This window comes from Bos taurus, chromosome 12 (assembly GCF_002263795.3).
Source record: "Bos taurus isolate L1 Dominette 01449 registration number 42190680 breed Hereford chromosome 12, ARS-UCD2.0, whole genome shotgun sequence".
NCBI classification, from domain to species: Eukaryota; Metazoa; Chordata; class Mammalia; order Artiodactyla; family Bovidae; genus Bos; species Bos taurus.
In genome coordinates, this window is record NC_037339.1 from 1,951,320 (window position 1) to 1,969,373 (window position 18,054).

Here is an 18,054-nt window from a genome sequence, read left to right on the forward strand (position 1 = left end):
ATGAAGTAAAAACCCACAGACCATCACAGCCTATTTCATTTGGTTGGATTTCTTGTAGAAACTGGTGTAAAGGGAGAGATGGATGTTAAACCTTCTGAGAGGAGTAGAGGCTGTGGGGAACCAAAGGGAGGGTCCAGATAGGCACTGGCCTGTGGGTAGGAATTCCCACTGTCTGAGAGGGAGGAAGCCCTGGCTGACCCTTTGGTTACATGAGAGAGATGAAGCAGGTACTATCTGCTATAAATTATGTTACCAGTGTCAGCACTCAAGAGAGGGCGGGCTGGGTCCAGTCTCCTGGAGCAGGTCTGGCTGGAGCAAGGTAACAGACAGATCCCGGAGCTGGTGGGAGACCCTGCATGGGGACCCAGGACTCTGACCAGGGTGAGTCAAACTGAGCATGTGTGTGGGTATCCATGTGTGGGAGGTGTTGGCCAGGACATAGGAATCTTAGAAACCCAAGCAGAATAAGCCAGCTGGGCAGCTTTACCTGCAGTTACTTAGAGGGTTCTCCTAAAGGATTCATGGGCTCATTCACCAACTCTATCTCTGGCTTAAATATTTCACATTCTACTGATTCTTTGGATGAAAAAACTGATATGCAGGTTCAATATCATCTTATTTAATTTTGAAGCACTGCAGAGATGTGAGGAGTCATCAAGACCATCTTGAAAGAGCCTAAGACAGAAACAGGAATTGACATCACATTAATATGGAAATGAACAGAGCGTGATGTCTGATTGGAGGGCATTGCAGTGAGCAGGGGGCTGCTCTTTGTTGCAGTGTTTGGGTGTGACTTCCCCTGTTGTGGAGCATGGGCTCTAGTCACATGGGTTTCAGTAGCTGCAGCCTGCAGGCTCAGTAGTTGTGGCTCCCAGGACACAGAGCACAGGCTCAATAGTTGTGGCGCGCAGGCTTAGTTGCTCTGCAACCTGTGGAATTCTCCTGGACCAAGGATCGAACCCATGTCCCTTGCATTGGCAGGCAAACGCCTATCCAATGCACCACCAGGCAAGCCCAAGAACAGATACTTTTTGAGAGCAGTTTAGAACACAGTCATACATAACAACTCCCAACCTTGATCTAAAAAGAGCTTGTGTCATGATTTCGAGGAAGGGGCACTGTATTGGTTATTTACTGCTGCATAACAAAGTATGACAAAATTATTGACTGGGTTTCTCTTACCTTGGATGTGGGGTATCTCTTCACGGCTGCTCCAGCAAAGTGCAGCCACTGCTCCTTACTTTGGACGAGGGGTATCTCCTCACCGCTGCCCCTCCTGAGACACAATATTCATTGCATCACTGTTTACAATAGCTAGTACATGGAAGCAACTTAGATGTCCATCAACAGACAAATGGATAAGGAATTTGTAGTGCATATGTACAATGGAATGAATATTCAGTTCAGTTCAGTTCATTTCAGTTGCTCAGTCGTGTCCAACTCTTTGCAACCCCATGAATCACAGCACACCAGGCCTCCCTGTCCATCACCAACTCCCGGAGTTAACTCAGATTCACATCCATCGAGTCAGTGATGCCATCCAACCATCTCATCCTCTGTTGTCCCCTTCTCCTCCTGCCCCCAATCCCTCCCAGCATCAGAGTCTTTTCCAATCAGTCAGCTCTTCGCATGAGGTGGCCAAAGTATTGGAGTTTCAGTTTTAGCATCATTCCCTCCAAAGAAATTCCAGGGCTGATCTCCTTCTGGTTGTACTGGAGTTTCAGCTTCAGCATCATTCCCTCCAAAGAAATCCCAGGGCTTGTCTCCTTCAGAATGGACTGGTTGGATCTCCTTGCAGTCCAAGGGACTCTCAAGAGTCTTCTCCAACACCACAGTTCAAAAGCATCAATTCTTCTGCGCTCAGCCTTCTTCACAATCCAACTCTCACATCCATACATGACCACAGGAAAAACCATAGCCTTGACTAGATGGACCTTTGTTGGCAAAGTAATGTCTCTGCTTTTGAATATGCTATTGATATCTTAATATAATTGAGAAAACTGATGTATTAAAATACAATGAAAGTTAATACTTCAAATTAATTTTATTTACTACTGGAACACTAGAGGAGGTGGTACGAAGAATATAAGAATGCTAATCTAGAAATCAGGAGCTTTTTGTATTAGTTCCTTCCCTCCCACCAGGTGTGTAGTCTCAGAAAGATGATTAACCTCTTCTTACCTTATCTAAGGGATTCCTGCCCACAGTAGTAGATATAATGGTCATCTGAGTTAAATTCACCCATTCCAGTCCATTTTAGTTCTTCTTTTCCTAGACCTAATTTTCAGTCCATACAATGACTCAAAGTTAAAGGAAGGATAGGACATAAACTTTCAAAATTTGCATTTTTTCTGTCAAATGAGAGTTCAAAAAATTAATTCCATTGAGGTTTTAATATTAATATATAACTTGAATTGTAGAAGAATACATTAATAGGAAATATATATCATTCTAAGATAAGAAAAAAATACTTAATACATTATTCCTAAACTGATTTTTTTTGCTGTTGTTTTATAAGATTAGATTGCAGATTTCCTTTCATTAGAAAAGTACTTTACAACATTCGTTGAACAATACGTCATACAAATAATCTTTCTTGAGAATTTGTAATAAATCAGAGACTTTCTGACAATTAAAAATAGAAATAGCCTTCATATATCACTGTATCAGATAAGCTGTGTCCAGCTATAAGAAATAGAAATCCTAAATTACTTTGCTAGCATATGAGATAAGTGCAACTGTGCAGGAGAAAGGGAGTGCAAAAAGAAGAAAAAACCTCCTCCTGGATATCACAGTCACTTGAAAGTGCCGAGGGCAGGCCTTCGGCAGAAGGCCTGGTCGGTGGTCACCTGGCCCAGCAATCTGCAACAGTGTAGGCGCCAAGGATGCAGACTTGATGGGGAATGTGCCCTCAGCGCCCCCACCCCCAGACTTGGGGCAGCTCTCAGGACACCACAGACTTTGTCAGTGATGCCGCGCCTCACTGAGGCTTTCCCCGAGCCCTGGACGGCGGGGCCAGGACTGCAGAGCAGCTTGAGGGCTGCCCCAGGGCTGAATCCCAGCAGGGACACCCTGTTGAGGACAGCTGTGGCTCAGCCTTCCATGGGGACTGAGACTACTGAGAGCCTTGGAGTCGCTAAGGGACAAATACTTGAATCCTTGGTTGAGGGCACAGCTGCCAGTGGGGTGGAGTTGCACACCATGGAGAGCTCGAACTCGGCCCCAGCAAGGCCTAGAGCACCCCACCTCCTGTGGATGCCCCAGCCTCTGCAGTGGGCACGGTGCCCACCAGTCAGCCCACCAAGTCATGGACCAGTCTTTTTCATGATTCTAACTCTATTCTTCCTCCTTGCCTGTGGTTTCTGTGGAAACTAAGAATTCCCCTTCCACCACATCTCCCTTCATCTCTGAAAAGCAGGCAGAAGTCAAGGAAGGGCTGGTTCCAGTTTCAGAGGATCCCGAAGCCATAAAGATTGCAGAGTTCCTGGAGAACACCACCCTGATTCATAAACCAGTGTCGTTGCAACCCTGTGGGCTGATCTACACAGGAAATTGGTGCTACATCAAAGCCACACTGCAGGCGTTGGTAGCTTGCCCACCAGTATATCACCTGATGAAGTTCATTCCCCTGTATTTAAAAGTGCAAAGCCCTTGTACATCCACACCCATGACAGACAGCTTTGTTTAGCTAATGAATGAGTTTACTAATATGCCAGTACCTCCAAAACCCAGACAAGGTCTTAGGGATAAAATCATGAGGGATATCTGCCCCAGAGCTGCCTTTGAACCCACTTATATTTGTAGACTCCTGACGGTGATCAAGTGGAGCCTGTCTGAAAAGGATGGGCAAGAAGATGCTGAGGAGTACTCAGGTTTCATTCTAAATGGACTCCATGAGGAAATGCAGAACCAAAAGAAACTTCTATCACCAAATAATGAAAACCTTACTGTTTCCAGTGGACCCAAAAGCCACTCAGTGAACAAAGAGGAGCAGGAAGAACCAGAAGAACGAAGTGAGGACAAGTGGGAGTAAGCAGGCCCCGGAAACAAGACCACAGTCACTCATCAGGTGGCCTTTGTTCAGACCCCCATCGCTGGCATTTTTTGGTGGACACATCAGGTCTGTGGTTTACCAGCAGAGTTCAAGAGTCTGCCACTGGGCAGCTGTTCTTCAATCTGCATCTGGAAATCCAGTCCAACAAGATATGCACTGTCCAGAACGCACTGGGGAGCCTGGTGGCCAGAGAGTCTGTCCAGGGTGACACCACCAAAACTGAACAAGAGGTGGAGATCAGCTGGAGAATGACTCTGGAAAAGCTCCGTCTTATGCTCCTGCTGCACCTCCAGCGGTTCGTGTACAAGACTGGGGGCTGTCAGAAGCTCATCAGAAATGCTGAATATCCTGCGGACTTGGAAATGAGTAACTAAGACTGCTCTCTCCGGGGCTTAAAAATAAGAACTTTAAATGCCACAGAGCCTATAGGCTGTTTGCAGTGGTCTACCACCACTGCGGCAGCGCCATGGGCTGCCACAGGACATCTCCCAGATCAGGCTCAAGGGCTGGCGGCACACTGACGAGCAGACTGTGACGGTGATCAGCCCAACTGTCAGGATGATCAGCCAGATGGTCACGGTGATCAGCCGGACCGTCAAGGCCATCAGCCAGCAGCAGGAGCGACGCCCACCGCAGAGCTCGCAGCCCACCTCCGCGCGCCACAGTTGCGTGGACCTGCTGTAGCCGCGCCTAGGCTGCTTGTAGGCTCCGCTCTCACCACCTCCCCTCTTCTCTTTAGTGGCTCTTAAAGGACAGACTCTTTATCCTTATCGCAAAAATGGGCTAGAGTGAAAGGAGACGCCTTGTGGTTTGTGCACAGCATAGCTTCCACTGACTTCTAGCTTCCAAATCAAAATCATCTGGTGAAACAGACTGTCGCTTGATTCAAGAAAATACATGAGAAACCCATTTCTGAAATAATAGTGATTTCTGAGTAAGAAGGGTAACTTGCGTTTGATTCCAGGTCTAATTACATAGTAGAGTAAGTCCTGCACCAGCAACAACAATTGTAAATTTGTGAAAATGAATTTTATCTTTCCTTAAAAAAGATAAATTTTTAAATCCATCACACTTTCATTCCTCACCCTTTAGTTTTTGATCAATAACAAAAACAAGCCAGTTACCAGAGAAGAAATAGTTCCTCAAAAGATAAACAAACACACAAAAAGTTGCTGGTTCCTAACAGGAAAAATACATTTTAATAATTGTGCAAGGAGAAGCTGCTTACATACACATGGCAGATCAAATATTTGAAGTTACAATGTCAGTCACATAGAAAGGTGATTGTAATTTTATTGCCATTAAAAGATTTCAAAGTGCATTCATGCTTCTGTGTACACATAATGAAAAAGGAGCAAAACAATGAAGATTGGTATTTCCCTCCGGCTGCTGTCTTATTCTGCTGTCTGCTCTTCTATGATGCCACGTTTCTAATGTACACAGTTAGCGATAGCTAGGAGTATACAGTTGTTGCCCATCAATAAAAATCACAAAGTTGGTTTAAAGCTGAAAAAGAAAACAAACCTCCACATTCAAAAAACTAAGATCATGGCATCCAGTCCCACAACTTCATGCAAATAGAAGGGGGAAAGTGGAAGCAGTGGCTGACTTTATTTTCTTCGGCTCCAAAATCACTGTAGATGGTGACTGCAGCCATGAAATTAAAAGATGCTTGCTCCTTGGAAGAAAAATTATGACCAACCTAGACAGTGTATTAAAAAGTAGAGTCATCACATTGCCAACAAAGATGCGTATAGTCAAAGCTATGGTTTTTCCAGTAGTCATGCATGGATGTAAGAGTTGGACCATAAAGAAGGCTGAGAGCTGAAAAATTGATGTTTTCAAATTGTGGTGCTGGATAAGACTCTTGAGAGTCCCTTGGACTGCAAGGAGATCCAACAAGTCCATCCTAAAGGAAATGAACCTTCAATATTCATTGGATGGACTAATGCTGAAACTGAAGCTCCAGTACTTTGGCCATATAGTAGAGAGTCAACCCACTAGAAAAGACCATGATGCTCAGAAAGACTGAAGACAAAAAGAAAAGGGGCAGCAGAGGATGAGATGGTTAGATAGCATCATTGACTCAATGGATGTGAATTTGAGCAAACTCAAGGAGATAGTGGAGGGTAGAGGAGCCTGTCATACTGCAACCCATGAGATCACAAATCATCTGACAGGACTTAGTGACCTAACAAGAACAACAACATCACACATAGCAACATATAATTTCAGTTTAGCTTTGTTTTTTTTAATTACTATCTCCCTTGCTAGGAGTCAGCTTCATCAAGACAGGAGTTATGCCCCTCTTATTCATTTCTGTATTACTCATTTGGAAAAAATTTTTGTTGGTGACTGAAAACTATTTCTCTTCTCCTCTTACATAGCAGACACTAATTTAGCTCAGGTATCAGGAGGTTCTTGATCTCAGGGAAGATGGAACTAGCTATCTAGGAGGAGGCTTGTAATTCAATTCCACCCTTAAGATATAATGAGAAGTGTGGAATATCTTCTGTATGTTGTATGAGGATGTGATATCTGGAGTTACAGTACCCAGACTTGCAACCAGGAGGGATAGTTCTAGCAAACTGCAAAGATATCAATCCTGAGATCCAACATCAATAAGCTGCTGCACACACCTAGCAAATACCTACCAAATGTTAAGGGACATAAATAAAGACAACTATGTGTTTAAGCTGTTTTCTGTTGCAGTGGCTAGATTAAGCCAAAAGTATTATGACTTAGTACACTGCTTGACACAGGCAAGCAACTTGTGTTCAGTTAATGCAGGTATTTGTTTTTGTTGAATGAATAAAAAAACTACATAGCTAAAGCAATGTGAGAAAGAATGGGGAAGGTATCCAGGGAATTTAATCTACATTAAAAATACAATTTTGGGGGGGGGATTAATCTAAGGGAGGGAAAAGTAGGAACAGGGTACATATTATATTGCCTGGTGATATTTATTAACCAATTTATACAAATATTTTTTCATTAAATAAAAATGTAATGAAGACTTACTACTTCAAGAAGTATTACATTAAGGAGGCACACAGTATATTGTTTGAAAATATAGGTCACAGAATACTTAAACACAGCCACTCAAAATCTGGTGCCGTAAAGTAAGTTACTAAATCTCCGTTAACTTCAATTTGCATGTGTGTATGCTAAGTCACTTCACTCATGTCTGACTCTGCGACCCAATGAACTGTAGCCTGCCAGGCTCATCTGTCCATGGGGTTCTCCAGGCAAGAATACCGGAGTGGGTTGCCATGCCCTCCTCCAGGGGATCTTCCTGACCTAGGGATTAACCCTAGGTTAAAGTCTCTTATGTTTCCCGTATTGGCAGGCAGGTTCTTTAATACTAGTGCTACCTGAGAAACGTTAACTTCAGTTTATCCCTCTTCAAAAGGAAATAATCACACTTTTAAAAGGTTAGTGTGATGAGAGGATACATGTAAAGTGCTCAATGTCCTACATGCCCATTAAGTAGTAAATAATAAATAGTTTTATATTTGTTATTATAATGATTAAGTATGGCTAAGGGAAATGGGACACAAAGGTGAAAAATATATAGCCCCTTTCCATAACAAAAATGCCTTAATATCTGAATATTGAAATAACATAAAACAACATGAAGAATGTGAAGGAAAGAAAAGTGTTTCTGCTTTGGAAGATAAGACAAGGTTTTAGTAGAGGAGAAGACATTTGGTCTGTATCTTTAATGAAAGGTTGCATGTTCACATGCAGAGCTGAGCAGTGAAGAATGTATGCCACGGTGGTTGGAAAGGGAGAACTAACAAACATTACAGACAATAAAACCTAGGAAGAGGAGGACAGGAAAATATAAGGCCATATAGCTCATGGCTGGTAGAATGGCTTAGCACCAGTACAGACTTAAGAAAGAGGCCTGTCGAGGTAAGCCCGTGGAAAGTGCTACCTCTCATGGAGGAGGAGTTTCAATAACTAACTAGGAAGGCTCTGGCTTTTTTGGCAGGCAATGAGGTGCCATGAAAATATTTAAAGCAGGACAAGAAAGTGACGTGATTAAAGTGTGGCCAGACACTGTTAATGTCCTTCCACAGCCATCCTTCCTTTGGTTTGCCCAGTTTTAAGGGATGAAGACCACCAGCTCTGACAATGTAACTGAAATCTGAGCAATGATTTGTAAGGAAGATTTACTGAGTGCTCCAGGAAAACGACTGAGCGACTTCACTTTCACTTTTCACTTTCATGCATTGGAGAAGGAAATGGCAACCCACTCCAGTGTTCTTGCCTGGAGAATCCCAGGGACGGGGGAGCCTGGTGGGCTGCCGTCTATGGGGTCACACAGAGTCGGACACGACTGAAGTGACTTAGCAGCAGCAGCCAGGAAAATAAGTTTTTTTAAAGAGAAAGATATACAAAGGGAAAATCATTATACTCTCTCCTTCATTGGTTCCCTTTACTGAACTCACCCTGTGAGTTCTGTTGTGTACAGATACAGACAGTGCTTAGAGCTTCAGTGGCAATCTTGAAAAATGATCTCTCACACTCACAGATGATGGTTAAGTGATAAGATTTAAGAAGCCTGGGTCTTTGACGACATTATTGAACTGCGGAGTCAATTCCAGGACTGCCTATTCCCAGACAACCAGTTAAGCAAATAGTAGATACACTGTAGGTTAAGCTGCTGTTGGTTAGTGGCTTGTTCTGTGTGGCCACACCATTCAAACTAATCCTAAGAGTGGTGTTTTAGGAAGATTCATAAGAGATCGATGGGATGAACTGATGCAGTGTGAAAATAAGGATAACCAGTAGGAAAACAATTACTGAGCATGTCTTGTGTGCATTTTTGAAATTAAGAAACACATGTACAGCACTTACAATGCACCAAACCCTATGAAGCACTTTGCTCATTTCTCACTAAATCTCTGTGAGGTAAATATTATCTTTATCCCCACTTTTCAAATAAGAAAACTGAGTCAGAGATTAGTGATACAGTTTCCCCAAGGACACAGAGCTAGCTAGCATTTGTGAAGCATTCACCCAAGAAGTCCAGCTACAGACTCTGCTCCGAGCTATTCGTATGCGGTTAATTTACATGCAAACACTATCCTACTTTTATGTGAAGATCTTATGAGGGAAAAAGCCACCATTATAGCCATTTTTTTCAAGTGAAGAAACTGAAGCAGAGAGGATAAGTAATTTAAGGTCATGTATATAACAAGGAATGGAGCAGAAAGTCAAGACCAGTTCTACCTGATTTCAGAGATAGAACCTTGGTGCCAGATCTCCAGCGGTGAGACTACTCCAGACTTCTGAATCAGAGGAGTGGCTCTAGAAATATAAAAGGAGGAACTTACACAAGACAGAGGTTAGATGAGGATTAAGGGCAGATTTTATGTTAGGGGAAAGGACGAAAGGTGATTCTGGTTTTTCAAAGCTGAGTTAAAGCACACAGATACTGTGGTGTTGTTTTTTGTTTTTGTGTTTTTTTTTTTTTGAAGTATAGTTGATTTTCAATGTGTGTTAATTTCAGGTGTACAGCAAATTGATTCAGATATATATAGATATACAGATATAGATATCCTTTTTCAGGTTGTTTTCCCATATCAGTTCAGTTCAGTCGCTCAGTCGTGTCCGACTCTTTGCGACCCCATGAACCGCAGCACACCAGGGCTCCCTGTCCATCACAAACTCCTGGAGTTCACTCAGACTCATGTCCATTGAGTCAGTGATGCCATCCAGCCATCTCATCCCCTGTCATCCCCTTCTCCTCCTGCCCCCAATCCCTCCCAGCATCAGAGTCTTTTCCAATGAGTCAGCCCTTCCCATGAGGTGGCCAACGTACTGGAGTTTCAGCTTCAGCATCATTCCCTCCAAAGAAATCCCAGGGCTGATCTCCTTTAGAATGGACTGGTTGGATCTCCTTGCAGTCCAAGGGACTCTCAAGAGTCTTCTCCAACACCACAGCTCAAAAGCATCAATTCTTTGGCTCTCAGCTTTCTTCACAGTCCAACTCTCACATCCATACATGACCACAGGAAAAACCATAGCCTTGACTAGATGGACCTTTGTTGGCAAAGTAATGTCTCTGCTTTTGAATATGCTATCTAGGTTGGTCATAACTTTCTTTCCAAGGAGTAAGTGTCTTTTAATTTCATGGCTACAATCACCATCTGCAGTGATTTTGGAGCCCAAAAAAATAAAGTCTGACACTGTTTCCACTGTTTCCCCATCTATTTCCCATGAAGTGATGGGACCGGATGCCATGATCTTAGTTTTCTGAATGTTGAGCTTTCAGCCAACTTTTTCACTCTCCACTTTCACTTTCATTAAGAGGCTTTTTAGTTCCTCTTCACTTTCTGCCATAAGGGTGGTGTCATCTGCATATCTGAGGTTATTGACATTTCTCCCGGCAATCTTGATTCCAGCTTGTGTTTCTTCCAGTCCAGCGTTTCTCATGATGTACTCTGAATATAAGTTAAATAAGCAGGGTGACAATATATAACCTTGACATACTCCTTTTCCTATTTGGAACCAGTCTGTTGTTCCATGTCCAATTCTAACTGTTGCTTCCTGATCTGCATACAGATTTCTCAAGAGGCAGATCAGGTGGTCAGGTATTCCCTTCTCTTTCAAAATTTTCCACAGTTTATTGTGATCCACACAGTCAAAGGCTTTGGCATAGTCAATAAAGCAGAAATAGATGTTTTTTCTGGAACTCTCTTGCTTTTTCCAGGATCCAGTGGATGTTGGCAATTTGATTTCTGATTCCTCTGCCTTTTCTAAAACCAGCTTGAACATCAGGAAGTTCACGGTTCACATATTGCTGAAGCCTGGCTTGGAGAATTTTGAGCATTACTTTACTAGCATGTGAGATGAGTGCAATTGTGCAGTAGTTTGAGCATTCTTTGGCATTGCCTTTCTTTGGGATTGGAATGAAAACTGACCTTTTCCAGTCCTGTGGCCACTGCTGAGTTTTCCAAATTTGCTGGTATATTGAGTGCAGCACTTTCACAGCATCATCTTTCAGGATGAAATAGCATTTCCCATATAGATTATTACAAAATGTTGAGTATAGTTCCCTGTGCTCTAAGTAGGTCCTTTATGTCCTTGTTGTTTAAATATAATAGTGTGTATATGTTACTCCAAAATTTCTAATTAGGGATACTATTTTTTAAAAGAAAGTCTGGAAAATGAATATTTTAAATTTATATTTTGAGAAAATACTTCAAAATCCTTGTCAGCACACCCAATAAGTTAGGGTAAACTCCAAAAGCAGGTATCAAGGCGAATCATCTTGTTTAAGTGGCAGTTTATACGTGCATCTAAAAATGTGTCCCAGGAGCAATGAGGAGGGGCCTCGTCCACTCAATCCTTTTGCAGCTTAAGATCCTTGAGGTAATTCTCTAAACAAACCCACACTTGCCTCACCACCCCCAGGCCTCTGCCACAGCCACACACTTCTCCCTCCCTCAGCGACACATTTTGGCTTCTAATTTCTCATCTGTGGTTATCAACCACCCCTCAGGAAATTCAATTTTCCAGGCATACAATGCCAGATCCTATGCTTCCTCAGCGCGGGACACAAGGCGTCATTTGTTTTGAGAACACAATACATGTAGTGCTGTGGGAGGAGTCTTGTGATAGGAACTATGTTCACGGAATCTCTGTAGGCTGTTTCCCGGGCTTCCTTCACAGAGTCACCTGCACACTAGCTCCAAGCCTCTGTTTTCCCACAGAACCTTATTTCTATCCCTTGGACAAGGCAGATGATTTTTCTGTTGTCAGAAGTTTAGCTCTAGATGAAGGTTTTGGTTTGGGATTAAAATTACTTTTTCCATCTCCACCTGAAACTATTCAGTGGCCTCCAGGAATTTAACTTAATTTATTCAATTACTTCCATTAAACGCTGACTACGTGCCAGGCACCACACTAGAAGCTTAAAGTCTAGGAAAGCGCTGCTTCTCAAACTCTGACTGCACGGGAAACATCTGGGTATTGGTTAATGCCCCACTGCAGATGCATTAGGTCAGAGGCGGGGTTGAGATTCTGCATTTCTAAAAGGCTCCTGGGTGAGTCCATTGTGAATAGCCGTTGAGGAAGATGGAAATATAAACAAATAAGAAAGAGGTATAGATCCTATGATAAATATGTGAGAAGCCGAGAACGGAAAGAGGTTTCCCAAACTTCTCTGGGCTGCACTGCTTCCTCAGTAACCTCCCTAGACTGCTCCTGATTTATTTCAGTATTTCAGGTCCTGCTTTAAACCTCTGCCATCTACTCCTACTCTAAATATTTGATACACACCTACTCCAGCTAATATTCTCCTATGCTTGCAAAAGCATCTTTCTGCATCACTAATTCCTTCATACTTCTCCTTTGTTTTACTTAAATGTTTACAGAATTCCCTCATCTTGGCTTCTAATTTCTTATCTGTGGTTATCAATTACCCCTCAGGAAATTCAACTTTCCAGGCATACAATGCCAGATCCTATGATCTCAGCCTTATGAACACTGCTGCTGCTGCTAAGTCGAGTCAGTCGTGTCCGACTCTGTGGGACCCCATAGACGGCAGCCCAGCAGGCTCCTCTGTCCCTGGGATTCTCCAGGCAAGAATACTGGAATGGGTTGCCATTTCCTTCTCCAGTGCATGAAAGTGAAAAGTCAAAGTGAAGTCGCTCACTCGTGTCCGACTCTTCGCGATCCCATGGACTGTAGCCTACCAGACTCCTCCGTCCATGGGATTCTCCAGGCAAGAGTACTGGAGTGGGGTGCCATTGCCTTCTCCGTATGAACACTAGTAGTATATAAACATATACATGTTATACATTTATATGTTGATTCTTTGTATATAATCATAACAATAGTTAACATATATGAAGAGCTTAAAATATGCCAAGCACTGTAATATCGTAAAAGTCTGTGAGATTGGCACTGATATTATCCCATTTGAATAAAACTGAGACAGAGACATTGAAATCACATTGCCATTAACCAGTTTGAATGTTATATCTTCAAAGAATGGTGCCATTTAAAATGAAACTAATTACACCTAAATCTACTCACTGTTGTGTAAGTTTGGGAAGATGTGCTAGCCATTTCTGTGGTGTGGGAAATCTCCATGATATGGACGGAATCAGACATTTTCTCCATCTGGGAGTAGGAGAAGATATGGTGTCTATCAAATGTGCTTTCAAATCTGGTTAAATGGCTGTGTCATGGCAACTTACAGCTCTACATGAGTCAGTTAAACTCTTAATTCAGTTCTGCCTTATACAGATGAGAGACTCACTTTTATTTGATACTTTAGGTTCTGATCAAGTCTTTTAGTCAAGTGTCTCAAAAATGCAAATACAAATCTTCATTTTATAAAATCATCTGGATTTAACAGAAAATCTGATCTCACTAGAGAATTGTATCATGCTGGGTTCCTTTCATGCTGTCTCTATAAATTGAATTGCCTTTTCACCAAAAAGATTATTTTGAACTCAAGGAAAACTTCTTAAAAAAATAAATGACAATGAAAGCCCAAAGGACATTCAATATGAAACCAAATTATTATAGCATTAAAGGATCTAAGTTAAATCCACGAAGGCAAGAAAATTCAAAGCAAGGTTTTAGGAATAAAATTCCTTCAGTTTCATGCCTCACTGCATGTACAGGACCACTTCCTTAAACATTAGGACGGAGTAGAGGCAATGAAATTCTTAGGCTGACAACTCCCATGGAACTTTAAATCAGTGAAGGAACTCAAAATATTGGTAATAGAAGCAGGATCAGAAAGGAATAATACAATTTTTTTTTTTTTTTTTTCAAATGGAACCTTTCATTGCTACTGTTTTCTCATCCTTGGTATTTTCTTTGTCCTTGGTATTTTCTTCAACATACTTCCCAGAAGCTATCTTTTGGCCATAAAAGTGGTACCACAAAAGTGAGATTCCATTTCGGTTGCCATTACCACCCCTACCTGACCTAATCACCTCCTACCCACGGCCCTCACTGCTTCCCGGATTCTGCCTTCTCATCTTCATTTCTTTCTCTCTGTTGCTCAGTCCTGAAAACAACTGTGAGCTGCTTTTGGCAGGAGAGGGCTCACTACAGGCCCCTTTGTTTTGTTATTTCCCTTAAACCAGGCACCCCCACCCTCTGCTCATTTCAGGCCAGCAGTCTGCTCAAATGTTATGGTCACACAATACCTTGCCTAACCTGTTGGTTCTCTCCACAGCTCAGAAAAGTAGAAGTGAAGACCAAGTAGCTGACAGGTGACCAGATCTCTTCCTTAGCTTCCCCATCAGTGATCTCACAAATAAACTGCTTGAACAAGATAGCAAATAAAGGAAAATAACAAGCCAATAAGCCTGCACAGCAACCTGCACACAATGGGGATGGTGACGACTCTGAACCCCATCTCAGTGATCAACTGAAACCACTCCCTGGTTCCCTTTAAAGCTTTCATGGCTGAGCAGAATCTTCAGAGGTGTTTTTGGGGAAACACTGAGTCTACCATCTCCCCATACTGCCAACATTCTAATTAAAAGCAATTTTCCTTTCTACCAACCTTTGCCTCTCTCAAGCATTGATCTTTGAACGGCAAGCAGCCAGACCTGATTTAACAACACAATCTTTCTTTGTTCTTTCCATTTAGTCCCCCAATGAACCTCAAATTCAAATCCTTCATGAACTCACTGCACCACCCAGATGACAATGTCCAGCTGTTTCAACGTGCATACATGTGGAGGGGGTTCTGATACAAGCAGGCAAGGACAGCACTCCAGAATCAGTGGGCAAGTAGCAGTTTTTGTCTGTTGCATCAGATGATTCAAAAGGCCTGGAAGTTCATGTGCTTCATATTGAGCCTAAAAGCAAATATTTCTTGCCTCTTGCTATAAGAAAGTAAAGTAAATATTCTGGAGTCACTTTTACTCCTAGGGGATAACTCTTTTCTGTAAGTGACAATAACCTCTGTCGGCTCCCCCAGTTTCTTTTCTATGACAACCAGAGGGTGCCCCTGCCTCATACAGCCTCTGGTGAGTACACGGTGCAGGCGTTTATCCAGGGCAATTCTCTCCTCTCTCAGTTGTGCTTAGCAACAACCTGGATTCAATCATGTACACGGCTTTGCAATTCAGAGTATCAGGCATAATTTATTTCTCTCCTTCTTTCTCACTTTGGAATCAAAATGGTCTGAAATTCGGTAATTCCTCTTGCATGGTTTCAATTCAGTATGTTAACATTGCCTTTTTGGCTGTTTTCCATGCTGCAGAAAAATCTGGGAGGGTGGAAAACCCACCTATATTCTATTTCTTTTTACATTAAGTCTAGCTAAGTTAACAGAAATGTGCTAATTAATCTCTATTATACACAACTCTTTAGCTGTACAGCCCTTTCTCTGCCTATTTAAGTTTATTCAAATAAGGTAGCACAATGTAGTTCTGCATCATTTTCACAAGATGGCACTGCAACTTTCTATATTTCTTACTGAGCAAGGAAATAAAATACAATTCTAAAATTTATAGTTTAAATTACATAAGTTATAGTTGAATATTAAAGAGAATATAATGGCATACAACTACATGATGATCTAATTTTCTTTAAATATTTTAACTCCCTTTAAAAAAGTAATCAGTGAAAATCAGAACAAACTCAACTTTTTAAAAAAATAAATTTCTCCTTTGTTGTTTTGTTTTATTTTTGGTTGTATTGATGGGTGATTTTCTTTAACTTTTTAAATTTGTATTGGGGTATAGCCAATTAACAAACAATGATGTGATAGTTTCAGGGGAACAGTGAAGGGACTCAACCATACATATGCATATATATGTATCCATTCTCCCCCAATATCCTTTGGACAGCAAAGAGTTCAAACCAATCAATCCTAAAGGAAATCCGTCCTGAATATTTATTGGAAGGATTGATGTGAAGCTCCAACACTTTGATTACCTGATGCAAAGAGCCTACTCAATGGAAAAGACATTTGTGCTGGGAAAGATTGAGGGAAGGAGGAGAAGGGGACAACAGAGGATGAGACGGTTGGATGGCATCACCGACTCAATGGACATGAGTTTGAGCAACCTCTGGTAGATAGTGAAGGACATGGAAACCTGGCATGCTGCAGTCCACGGGGTCACAAAAAGTCAGACAGGACACAAAAGAATGACTAAACAACATTCTCCCCATAACTCCCCTCCCATTCAGGCTGCCACATAACATTGAGTAGAATTCCATGTGCAATACTGTAATATGACATGGTATTTTCACTGATACAGAGATGCTAAAGCTCTAGGTTCTACTTTCTTTATTCAATTTTTCTAATAATGTAATAAGTGCTTATCTGGAGTTCCATTGTCATTAAAAGTGTCAGATTTTTTCCCCAGAAATTTAGGCTAGGGAGAAATCAGAACCATCAATTCAAATTTAGATCTTATTACCATCTATAAGCACAACCTTGTAAAGAGTAGACATTTTTCAAAAGAAGATATAGATAATGCAAGTGATAGGAGAAATAAAAGAAAAAAGTAAAGAAGGCATAACTACTTAAATTTTTCTATGTCTGTGCCCTGAAGTGTGCATTTCATGTAACTTTATGCAGTAATAACAGAGAACATTTATTGAGTTATTATTCTCTGCTAAACACTATGCTGAATTCTTTACATGGATGAGCTCCCTTGATTCTCCAAGCCCTATGAGGTTGTTACTATTATTATCCATATCTTAACTAGGACAAACTAATACTCAGTAGGATCATACATTCATTCATTTCTTCTTTCAACAAGTGATTACTGAGTGGCTACTATGTGGCTTAAACATTTGAACACAGCACAGTTTGAGTAAAACCCAAAATCTACTGAGATCAAAACCTAAGACTCCTTCACTTAATTACAGAACTATAAAGAATCAATTTCTCAGATAAGCCTAACAGGCAATTAAGTGGTGAAAAAGAGAAGAAACTCCACCACAAAATGAATAAGCAAATTGACACACTACCAAAATCAGCGTTGGTTTTTTGCTCCGTGTGTTTTTCATGTTTATTTGAAGTTCGTTTATTCAAGGTTCAAATTGGCCAGAATACAGTGCATATTTTAATTATAGATCAATTCAACGACCATTTCTTGCACACTGAATATCTCTCAGAGTAAAAAACATTTGGGGGTTAAAAAAAAAAAAAAAAAAGAGGGCCTGGAATGACTTCCAGTTAAAATGGTAGGCTACACAGAGGAGAAGAACCCCTCTATTTCTTCAATAAAAACAACAAAAGTGCAGACATCTCAATAAAACATTTTGCATTGTTTTGATAGTATGTAGCCAACCTCAACACTAGGAAAGAAAACCTCCAGGCTACATGAATACAGAAGGAATTTAAAGATTCACATAAAAAGAAATAAAATTGCACTGTCCACTAGGCTCCAGGATACCGTAATCAGGTCTTCATGCTTAGTGGACGTGAGACTCAAGGTGCAGATCCTTGCACAGCAAGAATTCCATTTCTTACCTAAATCTGGAAGGTGAGAAAGAATTTTCCTGCCCTGGGGCTGCCCCGCCCCAGCGACAATCGTCTCCCTGGGGATGAGGAAGAACTAGTCCACACAGGGAATCAAAAGTGTGCTCGAGTAAAAGGATCTAAATTCCCTGTACCCACAATATGCAAAAATTTGAAACTAAAAAACATGACAATTAGCTCAGAACATCAGTCCAGGTAATACAAAACCACCCCTTTCTAGGCCCATGTGAAACTGCCTGGAAAAAAATAAGTCTTAAGGAAGATGAACTTAGTAAGCAGAAGTTACAAGAAAACTTGGAGGCCAAAACAAGAACCCAAAGTGGAGAACTCAAAGCCCCACCAAACCGTAGATTTCACCGCTATAATAAAGAAATCTAAAGGGGACTCTGGGCAAGTTTAAAATGTTCAAAAAGAAAGAATATATATATTTATGTATATATAAGGCAAAAAGATATGACATTGAAAGATAAACCCCTGCAGGTCAGTAGGTGTCCAATATCACCACTGGAGAAGA

At 41.4% G+C, this 18,054-nt stretch overlaps 1 pseudogene; it reads left to right on the top strand.

Moving 5' to 3' along the window:
• Positions 1 to 356: 356 nt before the first annotated feature.
• Positions 357 to 4,865, top strand: LOC100140262 (ubiquitin carboxyl-terminal hydrolase 10-like; annotated as a pseudogene).
• Positions 4,866 to 18,054: the final 13,189 nt, after the last annotated feature.